Source organism: Arachis ipaensis, chromosome B3 (genome assembly GCF_059453495.1).
Source record: "Arachis ipaensis isolate K30076 ecotype BB chromosome B3, ASM5945349v1, whole genome shotgun sequence".
Lineage (NCBI taxonomy): Eukaryota > Viridiplantae > Streptophyta > Magnoliopsida > Fabales > Fabaceae > Arachis > Arachis ipaensis.
The window spans coordinates 34856623-34880538 of NC_142438.1; the positions used below are offsets into that span (position 1 = coordinate 34856623).

Below are 23916 nucleotides of genomic sequence, written 5' to 3' on the forward strand. Positions count from 1 at the left end.
ATCAAAACATGCCAATTTCATCCCTTTTCTTTGAAATCAATCAAAATATATCAAATTCAACATCAAGCCTCCTCAACTCACACATTGACACTTTACCACAATTCATAAAATCACTATCCCATCATTTTAACCCACTTCCCCCAAGTGGCTCAAACTCAAATACATTGACATGTCATATACTCTTCCTCATGCCAATTTTCAACAACACCAATTCCAATACATCATCATTGTACACAATCAATATCATACTCACCATCAACATGGTTTCACCCACAATTCAACCATAACCAATCATCAAGCATATATCACAACATGCATATCTCTCATACATCATACCATCAAGGCATCAATAATCATCATCACATATATGACCACATCATATATATCAACCATTCAACAACATCAACAATTCAATGCCTATCTTAGGGCCTCTAGCCTAAGTATTTCCTACCACATTACATATTAGATACGAGAAACCGAAACCATACCTTAGCCGATTTCCCAAGCTCAACCGGAGCACTTCCAAACCACTTTTTCCTCAAGCTCTCAAGGCCTCAACACCTCCAAGAACAGATTTTTCACCACCAAACCCTTTTCGATATCACCAATCAAGCTCCAATATTCACATATACACAACCTAAGCCACAATCATCATACCCATACACAACATCTCAATACCCAAACATCATAGAACCATAAATTACACTAGGGTTGAGAATCTTACCACACCCAAGGTCCAAGGAGGCAAGATTAACCTTCTCCTTCAAGAGAGTTGGGTCCTATAACATCAAAGAGCCCAAAAATTCAACATTTTTGCTCATGAAACTCGAAATCAAGGCTAGAAATTCAAAGAGCAAAACGTGGCTTACCTCAAGATTGATTGTATGAGTTTTGTAGAGCTCTCTGCGGTGAACGCGTCACCGTAAACGGTGCGGCAATCGGAGCTCTAGATCAAAAGTTATGGTGGTTTGAAGATCAACCAAGGGAGAGAACTTGAGAGAGTGTTCTTCCCTCTTGTGCCTCCAATTTCAGCGTGTTTGAGTGATAAGTGAGGAGAGAGAGTGCTGAAACTAGGGTTTTGGTTTAGTTGTGTTGGTCTAAAGGCCCACTTTGGGTCCAGTTGGCCCGGTTTGGCCCGTTCGGTCCAATCTTGGTCCGATTTCTATAAAATTGGTACCGAAATTCTCGTCTCAATCTTCTCTATCACATTTAGCCATAAGAATCACATTTTGGGATTTCTAGAATAAATTCTCATTTATGGGTTAATTAGCCGTTAATTAACCGGGTTTTACATTCTACCCACTTAATTGGAAATTTTGCCCACAAAATTCAAATGCAATTACCTGAGAATAAGTGCGATAATCCGTTCGCACCTCCGACTCAAGTTCCCAAGTGTGTTCTTCAACACCGCCTCGACTCCAAGCCACTTTGACTAATGAAACCTCTTTTCCACGCAACCGTTTGATACTAGTATCATCAATTCTGACCGGAGCCACTGGAAGCGTCAAATCTTCTCCTAACTGAACCGATTCAGGTTCTAACACATGGCTAGCATCAGGAGTGTACTTCCGAAGCTGCGACACGTGAAACACGTCGTGCAGGTTCGAAAGATGAGGTGGTAGAGCCATCTGATACGCCACCGGTCCAACCCTCTCCAGGATTTGAAATGGACCAATGTATCGAGGATTCAACTTCTTTGCTTTAATCGCCCTACCTACTCCCGTAGTTGGAGTAACCTTAAGGAAAACATGGTCTCCTTCCTCAAATTCTAAGGGCTTTCGCCTCTGATCGGCATAACTCTTTTGACAACTCTGCGCCGTAAGCATCCTATCTCAGATTTTCTTGACTTGTTCAGTGGTCTCAGCTATCATTTCCGGCCCCAACAAGCTTTTCTCTCCAGCTTCATACCAACATAGCGGAGATTGACACTTCCTCCCATACAAGGCCTCATACGGAGCCATTCCAATGCTCGCATGATAACTATTATTGTATGCAAACTCCACTAATGGCATATACCGATCCCAACTCGCCGGTTGGTCCAAAACACAAGCTCTCAACATATCCTCTAGTGTTTGGATCGTCCTCTCGGATTGACCATTTGTTTGAGGATGGTAAGCCGTGCTCAAGCTTAATCGGGTTCCAAAAGCTTTCTGAAATGTACCCCAAGACCTTGAAGTAAAACGAGGATTTCTATCAGAGATTATAGTAGTAGGTACACCATGAAGTCCCACAATCTCCTTTATGTATAACCGTGCTAGCTCCTCAAGGGTGTAAGTCATCCGAATGGGTAAAAAGTGAGCTGACTTCATCAGTCGGTCCACAATCACCCAGATAGCAGCAAAACCAGCCTTAGTTTTTGGCAATCCTGACACAAAGTCCATTGCAATACTTTCCCACTTCCATTGTGGAATCTCTAAAGGTTGCAACATACCGGAAGGTCTTTGATGTTCAATCTTTACCTTTTGACAAGTTAAGCACTTTGAAACATATTCCGCCACATCATTTTTCATACCTGGCCACCAAAACATCGCCTTTAAATCATGGTACATCTTAGTGCTTCCCGGGTGAATGGAGAATCCGCTTTTGTGTGCCTCTTTTAAGATATCCCTTCTCAAAGTGCCAACATCCGGCACAATGATCCTACTCTTGAATCTCCATAACCCATATTTTCCTTCCGACACTCTCCACTGTTTTCCTTGCTCAATAGCCGGTAACATCTTCCATAACGCTTCATCATTTGATGAGCCTTTAGGAGTTCGGACTTAAAGTCATTTGAGATTTCTAATCGGCTCAAACACAAAGTTCCGGATACTTCTCGAGCACCAATTTTTAGACTCTCGAATCCCTTGAGCAACTTCTCCTCTTGAAGCATCATCCAAGCCGCATATAGTGACTTCCGACTTAACGCATCCGCCACTACATTTGCCTTTCCCGAATGGTAATTCAACTCAAAGTCGTAGTCCTTCAATAATTCCATCCACCTCCTCTGCCTCATATTAAGCTCTTTCTGATCAACGAGGTACTTCAAGCTCTTATGATCAGAGAAAACTTGGAACTTAACCCCATAGAGGTAATGCTTCCACACCTTTAGCGCAAACATGACCGCAGCAAGCTCCAAATCATGCGTAGGATAGTTAACTTCATGCGGTCTCAACTGCCGTGAGGCATACGCCACCACATTACGATGCTGCATCAGCACGCACCCTAGACCCTTCAATGAGGCATCACAGTACACCTCAAATGGCTCGTTCGGCTCAGGTAACACTAACATAGGTGCACTGGTCAACTTTTTCTTCAATGTCTAAAAGCTCTCCTCGCACTCAGGAGTCCACACAAACGGAGTGTCTTTGCGGGTTAACTTTGTCATTGGCAAAACTATCTGTGAAAAGCCCTTAATAAACCTTCGGTAATAGCCAGCTAAGCCCAGAAAACTCCTTATCTCCGTTACGGTTGTTGGTTGCTTCCAATCCATCATAGCCTCCACCTTAGTTGGATCTACGGCTATTCCCTTTTTACTCACCACGTGGCCCAAAAACTTCACCTCACTCTTCCAAACTTACACTTAGACAGTTTTGCATAGAGTTTCTTCTCCTTTAGAATCTGTAACATGGTCTTCAAGTGTTCCGCATGCTCTTCCTCAGTCTTGGAATAAATCAGTATATCATCAATGAAGACAACAACGAATTTATCCAGAAACGGATGGAAAACTCTATTCATATAATCCATGAATACTGCTGGCGCATTTGTCAACCCAAAAGACATTACAGTGTACTCGTAATGACCATACCGAGTCCTGAAAGCGGTCTTAGGGATATCCTCACCCCTCACCCTTATTTGGTGATAACCGGATCGCAAATCGATCTTGGAGAAAACTCCAGCTCCTTGTAACTGGTCCATGAGGTCATCAATCCTCGGCAACAGGTACTTATTCTTTATTGTGACCTTGTTCAGCTATCTGTAATCCACACAGAGCCGCATACTCCCATCTTTCTTCTTTACTAGTAACACTGGAGCACCCCATGAAGAGACACTTGGTCGGATAAAATTTTTACCCAACAAATCCTCCAATTGAGACTTCAACTCAGTTATCTCTAACGGTGACATCGTATAAGGGGCACTTGAGATTAGTCCCGCCCCGGGCACCAACTCAATAGCAAACTCAACCTCTCGGTTAGGTGGGAACTCATCAATATCATCGCGAAACACTTCCAGAAACTCACACACAACCGGAATCTGTTCCAACCTTTAATCATCACCTGAAACGCCCGCGGTTAACAAAAGGATACTCTGACGTTCAGTTCCGGAACAGTTCACCGTCATCGAATTCAAGTAATAACTATTCACCACGACCGACCCTTCTATATCCTCCGGCATAAAGTACACCGACTTTGTAGAACAATCCAGCAGGACGTTGGTCTCAGATAACCAGTCCAATCCCAAGATAAGATCAAGACCAATCATCGGCAAGCAGACTAAATTATGGACAAAATCGCGCTGCTTGAACCTAAAGGAAACTTTCGGGCATCCTAGCCTAGTTACCATGGCTTCATGGGTAGCATTATACACTTTTAGGTCATAACCTAAGGTTACGATCTTCAATCCTAACTCATGGGCTTTCTCAAATGCAATAAATGAATGCGATGCTCCCGAATCAAATAAAGCATTTAAAGTTTGACCAGCCATTTCACAGTTACCTCAAATAAGTGCCTCAGATCCCTCAGCACCTATAGCTGAAGTGGTGAACACCCGACCAGTCTGTTGTGCCTTCCCAGTACCTTGCTTCTGCCTCTCCGGACAACTTGCGGCTTTATACCCCGCCTTTCCACAATTGTAGCACAAACCCCATCCGGCCTTGCATGGTGCTCCCGGATGGTGACTCCCACATCTAGTACAAGCTTGATCATTCTGAGGCTGCTTCCCAAACTTCTTCCCTTGGGAGTTGTTGTGGTTGTTGGGACTCCTAAAGGAACCTCCCCGCTTGAAAGACGGACCTCTAGGTGCAAAGCTCTTCCCTCGGTTTTGTGGGAATGATCCTTTGTGACTTCCTTTCTCAGCGGTTGCCCACTTTACACACTCTTCAGCAACCCTACACTTGTTTACCAACTCGGAGAAGGTCCTAATCTCCATTGATCCCACTGAACTGAAAATATCACTCCGGAGTCCTCCTTCATACTTAACACACTTCCATTCCTCATACTCCACCGGAGTCCCTTGGCACATACGGGAGAACCTGAACAGCTCCTCAAACTTGTCAGTATACTCAGATACAGACATAGTACCCTGCTTCAGCTGTAATAATTCAAGCTCCTTGGCCGTCCTAGCAGAGGTCGGAAAGTACTTTTTCTAGAACTCCTCTTGGAAGGCATTCCAGGTGATATAGTCATCACCCTGTCGCAGAAGACGTCGGATACCTTGCCACCAATGCGACGCTTCACCGGTGAGCATATAGGTAGCAAACTCGACACGCTGTCCTTCAGGTACCACTTGTGCTTGCAGTGCTCGCTCTATAGCCTGAAACCATGTATCGGCTTCAGTTGGGCTAGTAGTTCCCTTGAACTTAGGCGGATTAACCTTCAAAAAAGTTTGCCAGTGTCATCGGGCCCTGAACTCCACCTCCATCATTACCATGGTTGTTCATCTGTTGACCAAGAGCTTCAGCAGTGCTTGCATAGTAGCAGCCATATTCTCCAACGCAGACATAAAGTTCACCGGGTCATTAGGGATATCCCCCGGTGCACGAGCATTCGTATGACCTCTCACATGACCTCTACCACGTCCACGAGGCGCCATCTGGTTCCTATACACACCAAACAATCGATATTAAGTTGATCAGTCTCAATATCGGAAGTCTAGTGCTTCAAAGTCCCAAATGCATGCTCATGAACGTTTATGCCAATTATATCAAGCAGATATACTAATAGGACATAACACACACACACAGAGAATGCACAGAAGCATAGTCAGTCCATCCCTCAGGCTCTACAGGAACGAACTGTTCTGATACCATAATGTAACACCCTATCATACAGAGTCTTATGCTTAAGTCATAATTCAGAGATGGCAAGGCATTACGACCTCTAAAATAAAAATTTAGTACATATAGTAGTATGAATGATTGATTATAACTAGGAGTCTTTGTAGAAAAAGGGGTAAACAAAAATCACAACTCGAAAGCGCAACACTCCGATCGATAACATAACGAACAAAAGATAAACCAACGCGAGATTATATATATACAAAGGAGTGTCAAAAACAGGAATATCAAGACTCAAGATCCGGCTGCAAAGATAACCGGTCCGAGTATAGCAATATATACATATGATAAAATAAGGAAAACCCCAAAGGAAACCCAAAGGGACACAAATACAGAAGACCTATTCTCCAAAATCCCCCATAAGAGGAGTCATCACAGTTTGTATTATTTAGTGGAGATAAAAGTATCTAAGCAAAACATATAAACCAAAATAGAGTCCCGAGAACAAAGGATCTTCGCAAATCTAGAAGTCTCCAGTATGCCTCAGCGGGAAACTTCACGTCTTGCATCTGAAAACCACAAAATCCACATGGGTGAGAACCAGAGGTCCCCAGCATGGTAACAGCTTCCACATATATAATACATAATAATAGAGGAAATGCGAAGGCAATCCTAGAACTTCCTCCAGATAATTCAAAGCTTATAAACAAGCTAAACCATAAAAGGGCATCTGACTAAAGATTCTTCAGTCTAATTAATACTTCCCTTTCCAATTCCTTCAGACCTCCCAACCACCAGCAGGAGTATAATGTAGCAAACACAGTTATATCAAACAAGAGATATACAAATAGGAACAGATAAGGCATTTAGACAATTAGCAAGTAATATGCAGTCAAATAGGCAATCTCAAACAATTCATATAGTATGCATATGATGAATGCCTGTCCCTAGTGGCTGATGATATCATCTGTCGGTTATAGAGCCAACCCGACAAGTCCTGGTAGCTAACCATTGGACTGTCCTTCTGTTGCGCTTCCCCAGCTCGAGTTATACTCAGCATAAACTAGATCATAATCATGATCCATATCCATCACCCTCACTGGTGAATATTTACGGGGGCGAGCTCATTCGGGTCTTTCACAGTGCCCGGCCACACTTACGACATAGGGTCAGAAGAGCTTCGAGTCCCAACCTGGAGCACGTGGTGGCTAGCCACTGCTTATATGCATTTATACTTAGCCATATCTCCAACAGTGGAAGTGCAACATTCACAATTCATTCAACAGCATATATGCATTTATACTTAGCCATAATCATGGCTCCGCCGTAACACGGCAATAATCTAGCCATCCGGCTCACGGTTAAATCCATAACCAGCCAATTCATTAACAATAACGGCCCTTCGGCCCATGGCATAACAAGCACTTCCACCACCATCCTCCGCATCTCACATAATCATGCTTGATCCTCACTGATCATTCATTTTTCCCTTGCTTCACTCGCAAGTTACCACATCCCCTAGCTCCTTTTTCTCATTGCTAGGCATATCATAATGATTTAAGACATAAGTGGTGTGATCGGAGACTTAGAAGTATGAGATTTGACTTTTAAAACTCAAAAATCAACTTTGGGATGAAAACAGGGCCACGCGTATGCGCACTCCGCGCGCCCGCGTGGATGGCCACAAAACTCATCGACGCGTATGCGTCATGCACGCTAACGCGTGGATTGGAAATTAGCCAAGCGACGCGCACGCGTCAGCCACGCGTACGCGTGGGTGTTCTCGTGCCCCAGGCACAATACTGGCACAATTTCTGGCACAACTCTCTGGAAAATGGCTGGGCATTGGGTGCAGCACATTCGGTGCACCCGCGCACATCACGCGCACCGTGGATGGCGCTTTCGAGAAGAACGGCGCTTACGCGCTAAGTGCGCCTACGCGCGGGGGGTCATTCTGCTAAAAAATTTCTAAGTTAAAAACTGCAGAATTCACAAATTCAACCCCCAATCTTCCGACGGACATAACTTCCTCATTTTAAATCATTTTTCACCCGTTCTTCGAACGGCATGGACATCCCGGATCCAATTTCTTTTCTAAACAGATTTGGTACGAAACAGAGATCCGTAGTCCAAGTTATGTCCCATCAAAGTATGCCCAAAAACCATATTTTTTATACAAAACCACAAAGTGCCATTTTCAAAACAGGCCATTTTCAACTCTTTTCAAAATAAATCAAAACATGCCAATTTCATCACTTTTCTTTGAAATCAATCAAAATATATCAAATTCAACATCAAGCTTCCTCAACTCACACATTGACACTTTACCACAATTCACAAAATCACTATCCCATCATTTTAACCCACTTCCCCCAAGTGGCTCAAACTCAAACACATTGACATGTCATATACTCTTACTCATGCCAATTTTCAACAACAACAATTCCAATACATCATCATTGTACATAATCAATACCATACTTACCATCAACATGGTTTCACCCACAATTCAACCATAACCAATCATCAAGCATATATCACAACATGCATATCTCTCATACATCATACCATCAAGGCATCAATAATCATCATCACATATATGACCACATCATATATATCAATCATTCAACAACATCAACAATTCAATGCCTATCTTAGGGCCTCTAGCCTAAGTATTTCCTACCACATTACATATTAGATACGAGAAACCGAAACCATACCTTAGCTGATTTCCCAAGCTCAACCGGAGCACTTCCAAACCACTTTTTCCTCAAGCTCTCAAGGCCTCAACACCTCCAAGAACAGATTTTTCATCACCAAACCCTTTTCAAGCTTTTCAATATCACCAATCAAGCTCCAATATTCACATATACACAACCTAAGCCACAATCATCATACCCATACACAACATCTCAATACCCAAACATCATAGAACCACAAATTATACTAGGGTTGAGAATCTTACCACACCCAAGGTCCAAGGAGGCAAGATTAACCTTCTTCTTCAAGAGAGTTGGGTCCTATAACATCAAAGAGCCCAAAAACTCAACATTTTTGCTCATGAAACTCGAAATCAAGGTTAGAAATTCGAAGAGCAAAACGTGGCTTATCTCAAGATTGATTGTATAGGTTTTGTAGAGCTCTTTGCAGTGAACGCGTGGCCGCAAACGGTGTGGCAATCGGAGCTCTAGATCAAAAGTTATGGTGGTTTGAAGATCAACCAAGGGAGAGAACTTGAGAGAGTGTTCTTCCCTCTTGTGCCTCCAATTTCAGCGTGTTTGAGTGATAAGTGAGGAAAGAGAGTGCTGAAAACTAGGGTTTTGGTTTAGTTGTGTTGGGCCAAGGGCCCACTTTGGGTCCAGTTGGCCCGATTTGGCCCGTTCGGTCCAATCTTGGTCCGATTTCTATAAAATTGGTACCGAAATTCTCATCTCAATCTCTTCTATCACATTTAGCCATAAGAATCACATTTTGGGCTTTCTAGAATAAATTCTCATTTATGGGTTAATTAGCCGTTAATTAACCGGGTTTTACATTCTACCCACCTAATTAGGAATTTTGCCCACAAAATTCAAATGCAATTACCTGAGAATAAGTGCGGATAATCCGTTCGCACCTCCGACTCAAGTTCCCAAGTGTGTTCTTCAACACCGCCTCGACTCCAAGCCACTTTGACTAATGAAACCTCTTTTCTACGCAATCGTTTGATACTAGTATCTTCAATTCTGACCGGAGCCACTGGAAGCGTCAAATCTTCTCTTAACTGAACCGATTCAGGTTCTAACACATGGCTAGCATCACGAGTGTACTTCCGAAGCTGCGACACGTGAAACACGTCTTGCATGTTCAAAAGATGAGGTGGTAGAGCCATCTGATACGCCACCGGTCCAACCCTCTCCAGGATTTGAAATGGACCAATGTATCGAGGATTCAACTTCTTTGCTTTAATCGCCCTACCTACTCCCGTAGTCGGAGTAACCTTAAGAAAAACATGGTCTCCTTCCTCAAATTCTAAAGGCTTTCGCCTCTGATCGGCATAACTCTTTTGACGACTCTGCGCCGCAAGCACCCTATCTCGGATTTTCTTGACTTGTTTAGTGGTCTCATCTATCATTTCCGGCCCCAACAAACTTTTCTCTCCAGCTTCATACCAACATAGCGGAGATTGACACTTCCTCCCATACAAGGCCTCATACGGAGCCATTCCAATGCTCGCATGATAACTATTATTGTATGCAAACTCCACTAATGGCATATACTGATCCTAACTCGCCGGTTGGTCCAAAACACAAGCTCTCAACATATCCTCTAGTGTTTGGATCGTCCTCTCGGATTGACCATCTGTTTGAGGATGGTAAGCCGTGCTCAAGCTTAATCGGGTTCCAAAAGCTTTCTGAAATGTACCCCAAAACCTTGAAGTGAAACGAGGATCTCTATCAGAGATTATAGTAGTAGGTACACCATGAAGTCTCACAATCTCCTTTATGTATAACCATGCTAGCTCCTCAAGGGTGTAAGTCATCCGAATGGGTAAAAAGTGAGCTGACTTCGTCAGTCGGTCCACAATCACCCAGATAGCATCAAAACCAGCCCTAGTCCTTGGCAATCCTGACACAAAGTTCATTGCAATACTTTCCCACTTCCATTGTGGAATCTCTAAAGGTTGCAACATACCAGAAGGTATTTGATGTTCAATCTTTACCTTTTGACAAGTTAAGCACTTTGAAACATATTTCGCCACATCATTTTTCATACCTGGCCACCAAAACATCGCCTTTAAATCATGGTACATCTTAGTGCTTCCCGGGTGAATGGAGAATCCGCTTTTGTGTGCCTCTTTTAAGATATCCTGCCTCAAAGTGCCAACATCCGGCACAATGATCCTACTCTTGAATCTCCATAACCCATCTTTTCCTTCCAACACTCTCCACTGTTTTCCTTGCTCAATAGCCAGTAACACCTTCCATAACGCTTCATCATTTTGATGAGCCTTTAGGAGTTCGGACTTAAAGTCATTTGAGATTTCTAATCGGCTCAAACACAAAGTTCCGGATACTTCTCGAGCACCAATTTGTTGTTCAAGTGTACTTGAAATATTTAAAATAAAATTATACTTTGGATGAATATCTGGACAGAATAAAAAGAACGTTGAAGTATGATACATGATCAGTAATTAATTAAGCATTTTATTTGAAAGACCAATATACTGATTACATAATAAGGCTAAATATTAGCTAAGATAAGACTTTTCTGAAAATCATATTTCATATGGGATTCATTGTCTAGAAAGTGTGATCAAGTAAGAAAGAAAATTGTTAAATGTCTGAATTATATGAAATGAACCAATAAAAAAAATTAGATGTAACAAAGAAATTTAACATCTTTTCTGATACAAATTGTGTGATTTTCAAAGAATTAAAACAACTACTGATATGAAAAATACATGGGCTTGAATAGGATTGATTACATTAGCTTAAGTAGAATAATAATATTATTCGAATTGGAATGGGAAATTAAAGAAATAGAGCAAAATTGAGTATTCATATACTTCATATGAAATAAGGATTAATAAAATCAATCTTGAGGTATGATACAAATATATAATGAGCGTAAAGGATGCTGTCATAAAATTAAAGTAAGCCAAAAGGAAATTTGGCATTAATATAATGAAGATGAAATTACAATATAGTCATAGTTGACATAATGAAACATTACAATTAGGAGAAAATCATAACATAAACTCAGATGGCAACAACTAAACTATGATATTGGCAACAAAATTAAATACTAATAATTGAAATCGACATGGTGGTCTCATCATCAGAAGAAATAGTAAAACGAAGAAGACTTCCAGCCTTAAGTCCATGTTTCAAGGAAAATCTATGCCAACCTTTTGTAAGAAAAGCCTCAAAGGATGTTGAGCTTCTCCACCATAATTTCATTACAACATTTAGTCCATCAGGTTGGATGACATTAACATGATCAAAACAAGATGGGAATGCCTGGGAGGCAAATCTTGAAGTCAAAAGTTGAATAAAAAATTTATTCAAAAAAATAAAAATTAGAAAAAAAATTAAATACAGTCATAATGGTGATAAACAAACAGCAACTTGAATAGAGTAACATGCAATGTTATTACCATAGAGTAGTTTGAAGAATGAAAAGCAGATACAAGCTTCTCCAAAGTGTACACAACAGGAGAAACAGAAGAAGGTGGTTTGTAAGACCCAAGACCTTTGAAAGAGGGCTATCATTAGCTAATTTCAAATTCAGTGTTTCTGTAACTTTAATTTCAGAAATTATTTTATTAAAGATAATTAAGGCAAGTTTTGATTTATTGAATTTGAGATGAATTGTAATTATTATCCAATTTTACAATTATTGGATTATTTTCTATATTTAAATTATAAAATTGACAGTTATGAAATAATAGGGATTTTACATGCTTTGTATTAGAAAAGTAATATTTTAAATATTAATGTTGTTATTTTGGAAAATAGAGAAATTAATTATATTATTTCTAATTTTTAGATTTGGGCATTTTATTGAAAATAATTTGTAAAGTTGATGAGTAAATAGTATTTTTCTATATATGATTAGTGTTTGATTTAATTTGGGTTTCAATTACTATATTATCCCTATTTTTGAGTGAAATTACCAAAGTACCCTTAACCCTAATTTTTGAAAATGAAACCCTAACCCTGAAAACCCAAACCCGACCCGTTTTCCCTCCCAAGACCCAGCCATAGCACCCACAATGTTTCCCTCACCAGCAACAGTAGCGTGTGCAATTTCTTTTTCTTTTTGAATGAAAGGAATGAAACAGAAAGGGGAAGAAGGAAGGGGGACCGAGGGAGGAAGGAGAGGGGAAAGAAGAGGGAGGTGGCGCGTTGGGTGCCACTGCCACCGTCGCCACCGTTGCTAGCGGAGGGAGTGGGAGATCTGAGCGAGGAGAGAGAGCTCATGAAACCAGGAGAGATCGACCCACGCCTCGCCGCCGCGCCACTGTCCTTGTGCCGCCGTCGTTTGGTCCATCCATGAGCTACTGCCAGGAACGAGCGAGGAGGAATGGTGCCGCCCCTTTGCCGTGATCGAAGCTCGCTGCCGCCGTGTTGCTCCGGTCTGTCGCGCTGCCACTGTCGTCCAGGGAAGGCCGCCGCTGCGTCTGTGTCCTCCAACGGCGTCGCTGCACGAGCCGGGGGACTCATCCCTGCTGAACCGCCGCTGTCGCTACCTGCTCTTACCTCCGACGTGGCTGATTGTGGGTGAAAAGGGGGCAAAATTGCCTCTGCCACCGGAAAACCCCGCTGCCATCGTCGGAAAACTTTGCCGGCACCATTGCCGGAGTTCGGTTGCGGCTGCCACTTGAGGTGGCTGCCGGGCTGTCGTCGAATTGGTTCAGAGGCCGTCGCTGTTTTGGTTCAGCCGCCCTTTCTTCGTTTCGAGTTGTTGAGGCTGTTGCGAAAGTGACTTGGAGCCGAGGTTTTGGTTGCCGGTGATTTCGAGTTGAGGAAGAAAGAACTTATGAGGCGTTGGGGTTATGGATTTACGTTTTGAGGTATGGGTGCTTTCCAAAAACTATGTTTTATGTATTGGAATTATTACATATGGATACTGATGTGAGATATTGTGTATTTGGTGATTGTATCTGCCTTATGTATTATTTGATTGTCTCAAATGATTATGGATGTTTGTTTGGCTGAATTATTGTGCGGCTTTGTGAAATGTAATGTTTGAAGTTGATTCTTTAAAGATTTGAAATCTGAGTTTAATCCGTTGAGGATTGATTTGATTTGAGTTAATTATTTTGATGATTTAAAAAGTCGAATGCACTTTTGAATTCAGCCTGGTTTACTTTAATTGACTTGGTTTTGGACAAATGATTTGTTACTGAGCCGTTTCATTAAAGCTTTGGAAATGAGTTAAATCGGTTGATATTGAATTGATTTTGAAATGGTTTCCTTGAGATATGCCACTGAGGCGACCGTTGGATTTAGCGTGATTTTGAATTGATTTTTGGATTCTGGACTGTTGAAAGGGATTGAGGAACGGTTTAGTTAGGACCCGAACTGGGTGGCAAAGTCCAAGTTTTAGGGGAGGTGCTGCCAAAATTTCTATAAAATCCGAGTCTTTATTGAAATATTATCTGGAAAAATGATGAGTTAAAGACTTCTACTATTCTATTTGAATTATCAAGAAAAGGATGATTCATGCTTTTGAAATGAGTTATTAAAGAGGAAATTGTGATTTAGTCTTGCTTTTTAAGAAAGGCATTATATCTCTTTCAGGAGAAAGTTATTTAGATGAAAATTATGTTTTAAAGTTGTTTTAAATGTGACAAGGGTATTGCCTTTGAATTTGACTTGAGGGTTTCAATTAGAAGAGTTTCAATGAATTTGAAAGAACCTAAATGTCTATTGACAAGTTTCATTTTGAAATGTTTTGAGAAAGGTTTTAAGTACTCTTCGAATTCTGAATTTTTGCAAGACTAAACCAATTTTAAGCAGTTGAAACGCTTTAGAATTTATCATGGGGGTTGAAGCTGGTTTTTCCTTAGTAAAGAAAATGGCTTTGAAAGAAGTAAATGATTACGTGACTCGGTTTGGCTTAGATCCTATTTTATTACTCAAATCGGGAAGCCAAGGTTTTAATGATTTTAAATGAATTTGGCGAAGTGAGTTATGCTATTCTCCCCTAAAGACTTGAGACTCTGCCGAGAAACTTTTGTTATAAAATTCCATTGTTGTATGGATGATTTTGAATATTTCAAAATAAATCTTTAACTTGCCATGGTTATGGAAGTTTTGGAAAGAGGATGCCGAGAGTGGCATTGTTTTCAAAGGGGAATTTACCTTGAGTAAAAGTGGTTTATGAGCCTAAGATGATTTGAGAATTGAGATCTTTAAAGCCAAGGCTGAAAAGAGTTAAAACTTGATTTCAAAGTGAAATGATTTGAGAAAAGTGATTTATGGCTCAAATGCCAATTTTATGAATTGATGATGTTGAATGTGGAAGTGCTGTTTTGTTGTGAGCCGGAATGGCTGTGTATGATTAAGAATATTGGCTGGTTCTGGATTGAACCATGAGCCGGAATGGCTGTGTATGATTATGAATATTGGCTGGTTTTGGATTGAACCGTGAGCCGGATGGCTGAGATGGATGTTGATCCATGGCTGAGAACGAAGGCATATATGCTGAGATATTGATAATTTGTGATATTGCACTTCCACTATCGGAGATAAGAATTTTCCTGGGAGAGAGCAGTGGCTAGCCACCACGTGCTTCAGGTTGAGTCTCGAAGCTCTTTTGACCCTATGTTGTCAGGGTGGCCGGGCACTGTGAAAGCCCCGGATGATCTCACCCCCATAAATATTCACCAGTGAGGGTGATGGATATGGATCATGATTATGATCAAGTTTATATTGAGTATAACTTGAGTTGGGGAGACATGACAGAGGGATAGTCCAATGGTTAGCTACCAGGACTTGTCGGGTTGGCTCTATAACCGACAAATGATATCATCAGCCACTAGGGACAGACATGCATCATATGCATCTATGTGACATTGTTTGGGTGTGCATATTATACTTGGTTTGCCTATGTGATTAATTGCTAATTGTCCTACTTACAATAACTGTTTGTTTGTACTTAAACTTCCTATCTATGTTTGCATCTGGGACTCTGTTGGTTTGTGGTGATTGGTTGTTGGATTGGATTGTTTGGGCCTAGGGCCGTGGTTGAATTGAGATGGACCGATGATTAGTTTCGGTTTGGTGTTTTTGGTTTGGAAAAATATAAAAGGCTATTTTGGCTCAGTATGATAAACCTTTTAAAAGGCTTTTGAGTTTTTGAGAATTGTATGGTTCCTCTTTTAGAAGAGATTTCTGACCTTACTTTTATTGTAAACCGTTGTTTTTGAAAAAGAGGTATAAGACTGTTATTAATCACTGGTGTGGTTATCTTCACGTATCCTATTACAGTAATTCCCAAAAACCCTCTACTGAGAACCCTTTCGAGGATGATGTTCTCACCCCCTAATTTTTTCCCTTTTAGGATATGGGCGCAGAAGTCACGAAGAGTTTATTTATTTGTTATTGAGATGCTTTGTATTACTTTAGATTATTATTTTTGTACCCTCGCCTTTATTTCGATATATTCTGTAAGAGGGATAGGATTTGTATTGGATACTGTTTGTAATATTATTTATATATATGTATGTATATATATATGGATGTACTCTTTATGAGTCTCTTTAAGTTGTATGGTATGTATGGATGTACGTTGTGTAGCCAAAAGTATTTTTGAGAGCGGCATTGAAGTTTAAAGTTTTAAACAGGCTCGTATTTTAGTATTAAGTAGTATAAGTGTTGTCGTAATGTCCGAGCTATCAGAGTTGCGCAGCCGGAAGCGTGATCTTTGGTAGTTAGGATGTTACATTATGGTATCAGAGCAGTCCTTCCTGTAGAGCCTGAGGAATGGACTAACTTTGCTTCAAATGCATACTCTGAGCGCTCGTCATGTATTAGGTCTTGTCGAATAACGAGAATTAGAGCTTTATGCACATGACGGTCTATTGATTAACGCTGTTAGTCTTGCATTGCATAATTCCTGGTATTAAGTTTGGCCGGCTTACTGCTAGTGAATTATGTATATGAAAGCACTAATGGGTTATCATAGGCGATATACGAGTTTTAAGAAAAGCGAATCGCGGGTTTTAGGAACATTGGAAACTATTTCTTGAGGCTATTCAGTTGTGTGTCTTGAATTCTATTCACTTCGACATGTTCTTTCATATCCTAACTTGAAGTTCTTGTTTGCTACTCCTCTTGAAAAGTAATTTGATGTTTCCACTCTATTTCTCTATTCGTATGCATTCTTGTTTGATCTTAAGTGCATATGCTTGTTTAAAATCCTTGTTGCATCTATCTTCCCCTGTTTGAGTTCTTCTTGACTCATGTATTCTTTGATATGGCTTTGAACTTGACCTAACGCGCTGTGCATTTTAACTCCAGATTTTGAGTCCATTCTTAGAGAACTTGTTGATTCAGTTTTTCTCTTATTTGACAGTGATCACAACCAATTTTGAGATTTGATAAAAATTGCTGTTGATTAGATACATACTTATCTATATATGAACTTTGAAGATTTCTTATACAGTTTAACAACTATTTATTTTTAATACCTTGCCTGTGTTTTTACTGGTTTATGGAACTGCATTTACTTTAAATACAATTTGACTTTCTAGTAATTTTACTATAGTTCCAATGCACATTTTCATTTGATTATGTATTTAGATATTATTCAAAATTTTGGAAAGAAAGGATTTTTCACTTTTATTCCGGTTGAGTTTCGTTTGATAAGCTTTACTTAACTTATTTTGAATTGAGTTTGATTTAGCATGCTATATGGTTTATGCCATTGTTATTCTTTTGAAAATGTTGGACTAATAGTTTCTTCCTATGAACGGACTAAATTCTCTATTAAACCTTCCACCTCTATGAATGTCATACTTGACTTTGTTTTTAACTAATCTCTTACATCTTATGAACATTACCATTGATCTTGGTTTTTCCTCTCTTGTGGATCTCATTCTTATATGAGTCAGTTTGATTCGTTTCAAAATAGTGCATCGTTTATTCTCCCATTATCTCTATAAGAGTTTTTAGTTAAAGATTTATTCTTGAGAAATTACTAATGATTAAGTTGTCTTTTCCTATGACTTTTGTAATTCTTTTGGATCAATTGAAAGCTTGTTTGATGTCTCCTACCTATTGGATCTTGTTTGAACTACTTTGATTTTAAGATCCTTTCTTGTATGACTTGACTCCTTTTCAAGTACATTATAATCTTCTTGAATATTATTGTGAGATGGTGATTTCAAGTATACTTTTGGGGTCTTATTTTGAATTTTATAAAGCAGATTGAATTCTCTATGAAGAAGTTCCAAGTCGAACTTATTTTTCAGTTGTTTGGTTATAATTGAAACCATTGTTCAATTTTTGACAAAATTGTTTTGAAGTTAACATGCGCCATTTTAAATGAGGGTTTGAAAAGTTTCCTTGTTTAATGGAAACCTGTTCGTGTATGACGCACCACTTGTTTCCTCTACCAATTTACAAGCAAACTTTTACCTCGGATTTTCTTTTCCAAATAGAGCTTAACTTTCTCTTTCGACCTTGCTAAGATTTTTTATACACGATTGTTTGAATATGGGCTTTGGGAACTTTTGAACAATCAATTGATTTTTCTCCAAGTTTTATGAATTACTTTTGGTTAGGTTGTGCATCTAACTATCTTTCTAAAATATTTGAGGAAATATTTGAGCTCTTGGCCAAACCGGTGTACAGTTTGTTTTTAACATTCTACATGATCTGTTTCAACATGAAGTTGTATTAGAACAAAGCCACGTCATTGCTTTTGTTACCCTCTTGAGGAATGTTTGCTATTGAGCTTTTCTTCTAAATTGCGAAGTGATTTTCCGCAAGTTTTCGATTCTTTTATGAACAATGTATTTTGAAGTATTTTTAATCATGCTCTTAAGTTCTGTGAGCTTTGTCTTGGGTTTGAGATATTCTTTTCTGGACACTTCATGCTTCTTTGACTCAGCTTGAACTTGTTTTAAAATAATGCACTGAATTTTCTTCCTATGGATCCTATTGAATTTCTTTGATCCAAGGATTATCTTTGAAGTTGTCAATTGAATTGTGTCTAGCAAACTTCATTGCTTGAGCATCCTTGTTTATCTGAAATTGGATACATTCTCTCAAATCTATGAGTACTATCCTTGACATTTGACTCTCCTTTCTAAATCTTATATCCTTCTGAGTAGACTTGAGAATTCTTTTGATATCACGTGCGACTTGTAGACGTAGTAACGCGATGCGTTAGTTCTTTAAGACGTGATATGTGTATATGGAAGGTGAAGCGGTAAGTGTGTAACGTTATGATAAGTTGTGGGTGCTTTGTCCCTTGCAAACGAGCTTGCGGGTGTTAGGCCCATGATCGGCTATGAGGTTGTAAAATGATTGGTGGAGTTGGGAAATTGAAGTTCTGAGGCGGGAACGAGGTTTGTCAACGAACGTTATGCCGCTGTTTAAATACCAACATGCTTTGCAGCCTTTTACCACACTAATTACCACTTTGCTTTGTGAATGCCTATCTTGATTTGCACCCTATTTTGGCACCTGAAGTTTTTGTAAAGCCTTGAGATCATGTGACCTTTTGCATTGAGCCTACCTTGTAATGTTTGCTTTGCAATCACACTCCTACCTTTGTATCTTTATGCATATGACCACCCAAATATTTGAAAACTGTATATATGTTTAGGGTAACGCTAGGGAGACAATGAAATATGTGTACAATGGCTACAATGGACCGTTTAGAAGGCCCAATTTAGTTTAACAGGATAAACTAACCCATTAATAACCCTAATCTATTCTAGATGTTTAGTTAAGCACACCACTAACTTTTAAGTAATTACATTTTTTCCCAAAATCATAATACAGTAGATTGGGGCCCTTTCACTCCTTATCCCAAACCCTTGCAATGGTTGAAAAGAACCAGGTAGACTCCTCAGCGCCGTTTGACCAGGCAGACCCCTCACCTCCACAAATGCCAACCTCACTAGGCGAACAGGTAACGGAACCGCACCCACGGTGGCCGTCGAGAACACCACCCCGTGACAGCCCGAGGCTGTCGATTACACCACGCCATGACCGCCGAGGAACTCCGTGCTCCGCCTCTAAACATCCCGCCATCACCGACCCGGAGGCCATCCGCGCTGTGCCTCCGATTAGAGCTAAAGGCAGAGGAATGCTCACCCCGGAAAGGAGCACCTGAGCACTTTTACTCTCGTGGGCAACGCTATCGCCAATCAGCCGACCATCCGATCTGAGGAAACCAGCCGCGTGCTCGTCACAGGGAAAACATGTAACATCATCAGCTAAATATCCTAACCAACTAATGTAAGTATCTGTAGTTGTTCCTTTTTTAGAACGGTTATCGCTGTTGCATGTTGTGTTAGAGATAAATATTGTTGATTATATGAGTGATTAACCATGGTAAGAAAGCTTTGGGTGCGATGGTAGCATCTCGGAGATTGTGGCTAGGTAGTTAATTTACGTTATTGTAATCCATGATGATTTAACTTTAGCACGGGAAAGTGTCGAAAAACTTTGTTCGTTTTGATTCCATATCAGTTTAAATTAAATTTTTTTTTTCATTTTTTTGTCTGTATCTATGTGGACCATGTGCATCTAGTTTGACGTTTTCTTGCCTGACCATTGTTGACTCTTCGTTGATTTAGTCATGGATGGTTACTTTAGTATGATATTGGATGGTTAGTCTTGAAATTTTGCCATTGGTTGGACATTTTTTGATACCAAATATGTTTGTCTTGACACTGTAACAAAATAATTACGTGCTCTTTATGAGATTGCTTTGTAATAACAATAAAATAATGTTATTCTCAAGCCTGGACCCCCTAATTTTTAAATATGAACTAAAAAATTGCAGTTAGTAGGCTCTAACAAAGTAATATCTGTTATATGGACAAAGCAACGTGTTGGTGGCTTTGTGATGCCTCTTTGTATATAATATCTCTATGCAAACTTTTGAAGTTTTAATAAAATTGATTTGCAGTGCTTAATTGACTTAAAAAGCCAACATTATTAAAGTCAAAAGGAACCATATACTGAAGCATATAATAGAAAACAATATAAGAGAGATAGATAAATGTATTGTGAACCTATGAGTTGGTCATGTTGGAGAAGTGGAACCTCCTCTTCACCATTTAGCTCTCCCAAAGTCACCATCTCAGACACAAAAATGGTCACACTAAGTTCAAGTAGGCTTAATGGATATGTATATATACTTGATTTTCTTTTTTCTCCTTTGGTTTTGTTGTTTAGTGGTGCTAAATGCACACAAGGGATATATGTATATAAGGCTTAGTGCAAAAACACCAACAAGATATATATATATATATATATATATATATATATATATATATATATATATATATATATATATATATATATATATATATATATATATATAATAATGAGTATGTGTGTGATAGAGAATTATGGATGAAATTATGAAAGTCTATTCTTGTAAGGAATTGACCGTAAAGAGTGGCAAGACATTACCCTTCACTGTAGCAAGCTTCAGAACCAGTAACTAGTTTAGTTCATTGGAATCCTCCTTAATTCTTCCATGATATCAACCCTTACTTTCTTTTTTTTTTTGTTAATTTTTATAAAAAAAAATAATTTTGATGCATTTAGAGTGTAAAAAAAATTATTTGATCATCCAATCAAAAATTAATTATTTTTAATAATATGACATTCCACAATTTAATCAATGCATGAATGCCTCTTTGTATCATGCTGTTTTGTGCTAAACAAGCTTGTCTTTTTTTCTTTAATCTATTTAAATCCTGCTTCCGGGTACAAGAGCCGGATAAATAGACAATATTAAATTTTTTTTGTGTGCCTCAGGAAGCGGTAAAACAACCACACTATCTCAACTTCAGGCTTTCAACAATTCAAGCGTGCTAACCTACTATTAGGTGAGTCCCCGTTGCTTAGTTTTCCTTATATACTAATTTTCACACCATCCATGTTGGTTTCTACAACTTGATATCACGGTGTCCTTTGTCTTTCGGTTTTTGTATGATTATGGATTGTTGAAAAAAGAAATTCCAATTCTATATGCTCATGTGGGAGTCGCCTGAAGTGAATTGCTTTTTTGTGAATCATTTATTGGCATGCCTTCTTGTGAAGGAATGAAACAATATCTGGAGCTATCTAGTTGATGCATTGTGTGAAAGAATTTTTCCTTGATGATTGGTATGCTTCTAGTTGATGGATGTGCTCCTGGTCATTTGTTAGTGATACTTGAAAGCTATTTGGGTAGCACCTGTGATAGGGAATTCGATGGTGGGTGTGGTTGATAGACATGACCCATAGTAATTTTGATTGTTAGTTAAGTGTGCGGATGGTCAGTTATATTGTGTATTTACTGATATATGTGTTCAAGAATTAGTTTTCCATCCTAATTATAGATGGTTACTAATGGGAAGTTTTTAGCTTTGATATTTGTTTATCTTCCATAACATAGAAGATATTAATACAAGGCTATAATCCTTGATGCCAATATATTCGTATCTGACTCGATGCATCAGTGTAATATTCTCGTGCCATATAACTCAAATAAATTAGGTTACATCAATTGGTAAGTAATATCATGATTTTATTTATGTCATTTGAGTGGAGGTCACCTGAGGCTTCTGTAAGATTTAACATTGAAAGGTTTCAGGGGGACTATTACGTGAGCAAATTACCACGCTGCCCGAACGAATCAATCTGTATACCGGCTGAACTGAAACTCAGATGGGTAAAAAGGTATCGAACAAATTATAACACTAAAGCAACATATTTTTTTTCCATAACGTTATTCTAATCCTTTTTGGTTTTGCTCAACAGAAACTAGTAGAGACCCGGTGCTTGATGAGCGGATAATTTATACACTTTTTGGCATTGTTTTTAGGTAGTTTTTAGTAAGTTCAAGCTACTTTTAGGGATGTTTTCATTAGTTTTTATGTTAAATTCACATTTCTGGACTTTACTATGAGTTTGTATGTTTTTCTGTGATTTCAGGTAATTTCTAGCTGAAATTGAGGGACCTGAGCAAAACTCTGAAAAGAAGGCTAACAAAGGACTGCTGATGCTGTTGGAATCTGACCTCCCTGCACTCGAAATAGATTTTTTGGAGCTACAGAACTCCAAATGGCGCGCTCTTAATGGCGTTGAAAAGTAGACATCCAGAGCTTTCCAGCAATATATAATAGTTCATACTTTATTCGGGAATTGACGACATAAATTGGCGCTCAACGCCAGTTCCATGTTGCTGTCTGGAGTCAAACGCCAGAAACACGTCACGACCCGGAGTTGAACGCCCAAAACACGTTACAACTTGGCGTTCAACTCCAAAAGAAGCCTCAGCTCGTGGATAGATCAAGCTCAGCCCAAACATACACCAAGTGGGCCCCGGAAGTGGATTTATGCATCAATTACTTACTCCTGTAAACCCTAGTAGCTAGTCTAGTATAAATAGGATAGTTTACTATTGTATTAGATATCTTTGGACGTTTAGTTCTCAGATCATGGGGGCTGGCCTCTCGGCCATGCCTGAACCTTTCACTTATGTATTTTCAACGGTGGAGTTTCTACACACCATAGATTAAGGGTGTGGAGCTCTGCTGTACCTCAAGTTTTAATGCAATTACTACTATTTCCTATTCAATTCTCTTTATTCCTATTCTAAGATATTCGTTGCTCTTTAACTTGATGAATGTGATGATCCGTGACACTCATCATCATTCTCACCTATGAACGCGCGTGATTGACAACCACTTCCGTTCTACCTTAGGCCTGGTGCATATCTCTTGGATTCCTTAATCAGAATCTTCGTGGTATAAGCTAGAATTGATGGCGGCATTCATGAGAATCCGGAAAGTCTAAACCTTGTCTGTGGTATTCCGAGTAGGATTCTGCGATTGAATGACTGTGACAAGCTTCAAACTCGCGATTGCTGGGCGTGATGACAAACACAAAAGAATCAAGGGATTCTATTCCAACATGATCGAGAACCGACAGATGATTAGCCGTGCCGTGACAGAGCATTTGGACCTTTTTCACTGAGAGGATGGGACGTAGCCATTGACAACGGTGATGCCCTATATACAGCTTGCCATAGAAGGGAGTGATAAAATTGGATGAAAGAAGTAGGAAAGCAGAGATTCAGGAGGAGCACAGCATCTCCATACACTTATCTGAATTTCTCACCAATGATTTACATAAGTATTTCTATCCTAGTTTATTTATCTTTATTTTCTATTTATTTTATTAATCATATTTAAACCAATAATCCCTTAAATT

General features: G+C 39.4%; 1 protein-coding gene across 2 annotated transcripts in view; it reads left to right on the top strand.

The window, feature by feature from the left end:
- Positions 1–23273, top strand: part of LOC107630180 (uncharacterized) — a 40236-nt gene extending 16963 nt beyond the window's left edge. For both annotated transcript variants that reach the window (XR_015907129.1, XR_015907131.1), the window contains 4 exons: positions 21475–21545; positions 22295–22380; positions 22462–22525; positions 22636–23273. The gene's annotated coding sequence lies outside the window, so the exon portion shown is untranslated. The remainder of the gene's footprint in view (positions 1–21474; positions 21546–22294; positions 22381–22461; positions 22526–22635) is intronic.
- Positions 23274–23916: the final 643 nt, after the last annotated feature.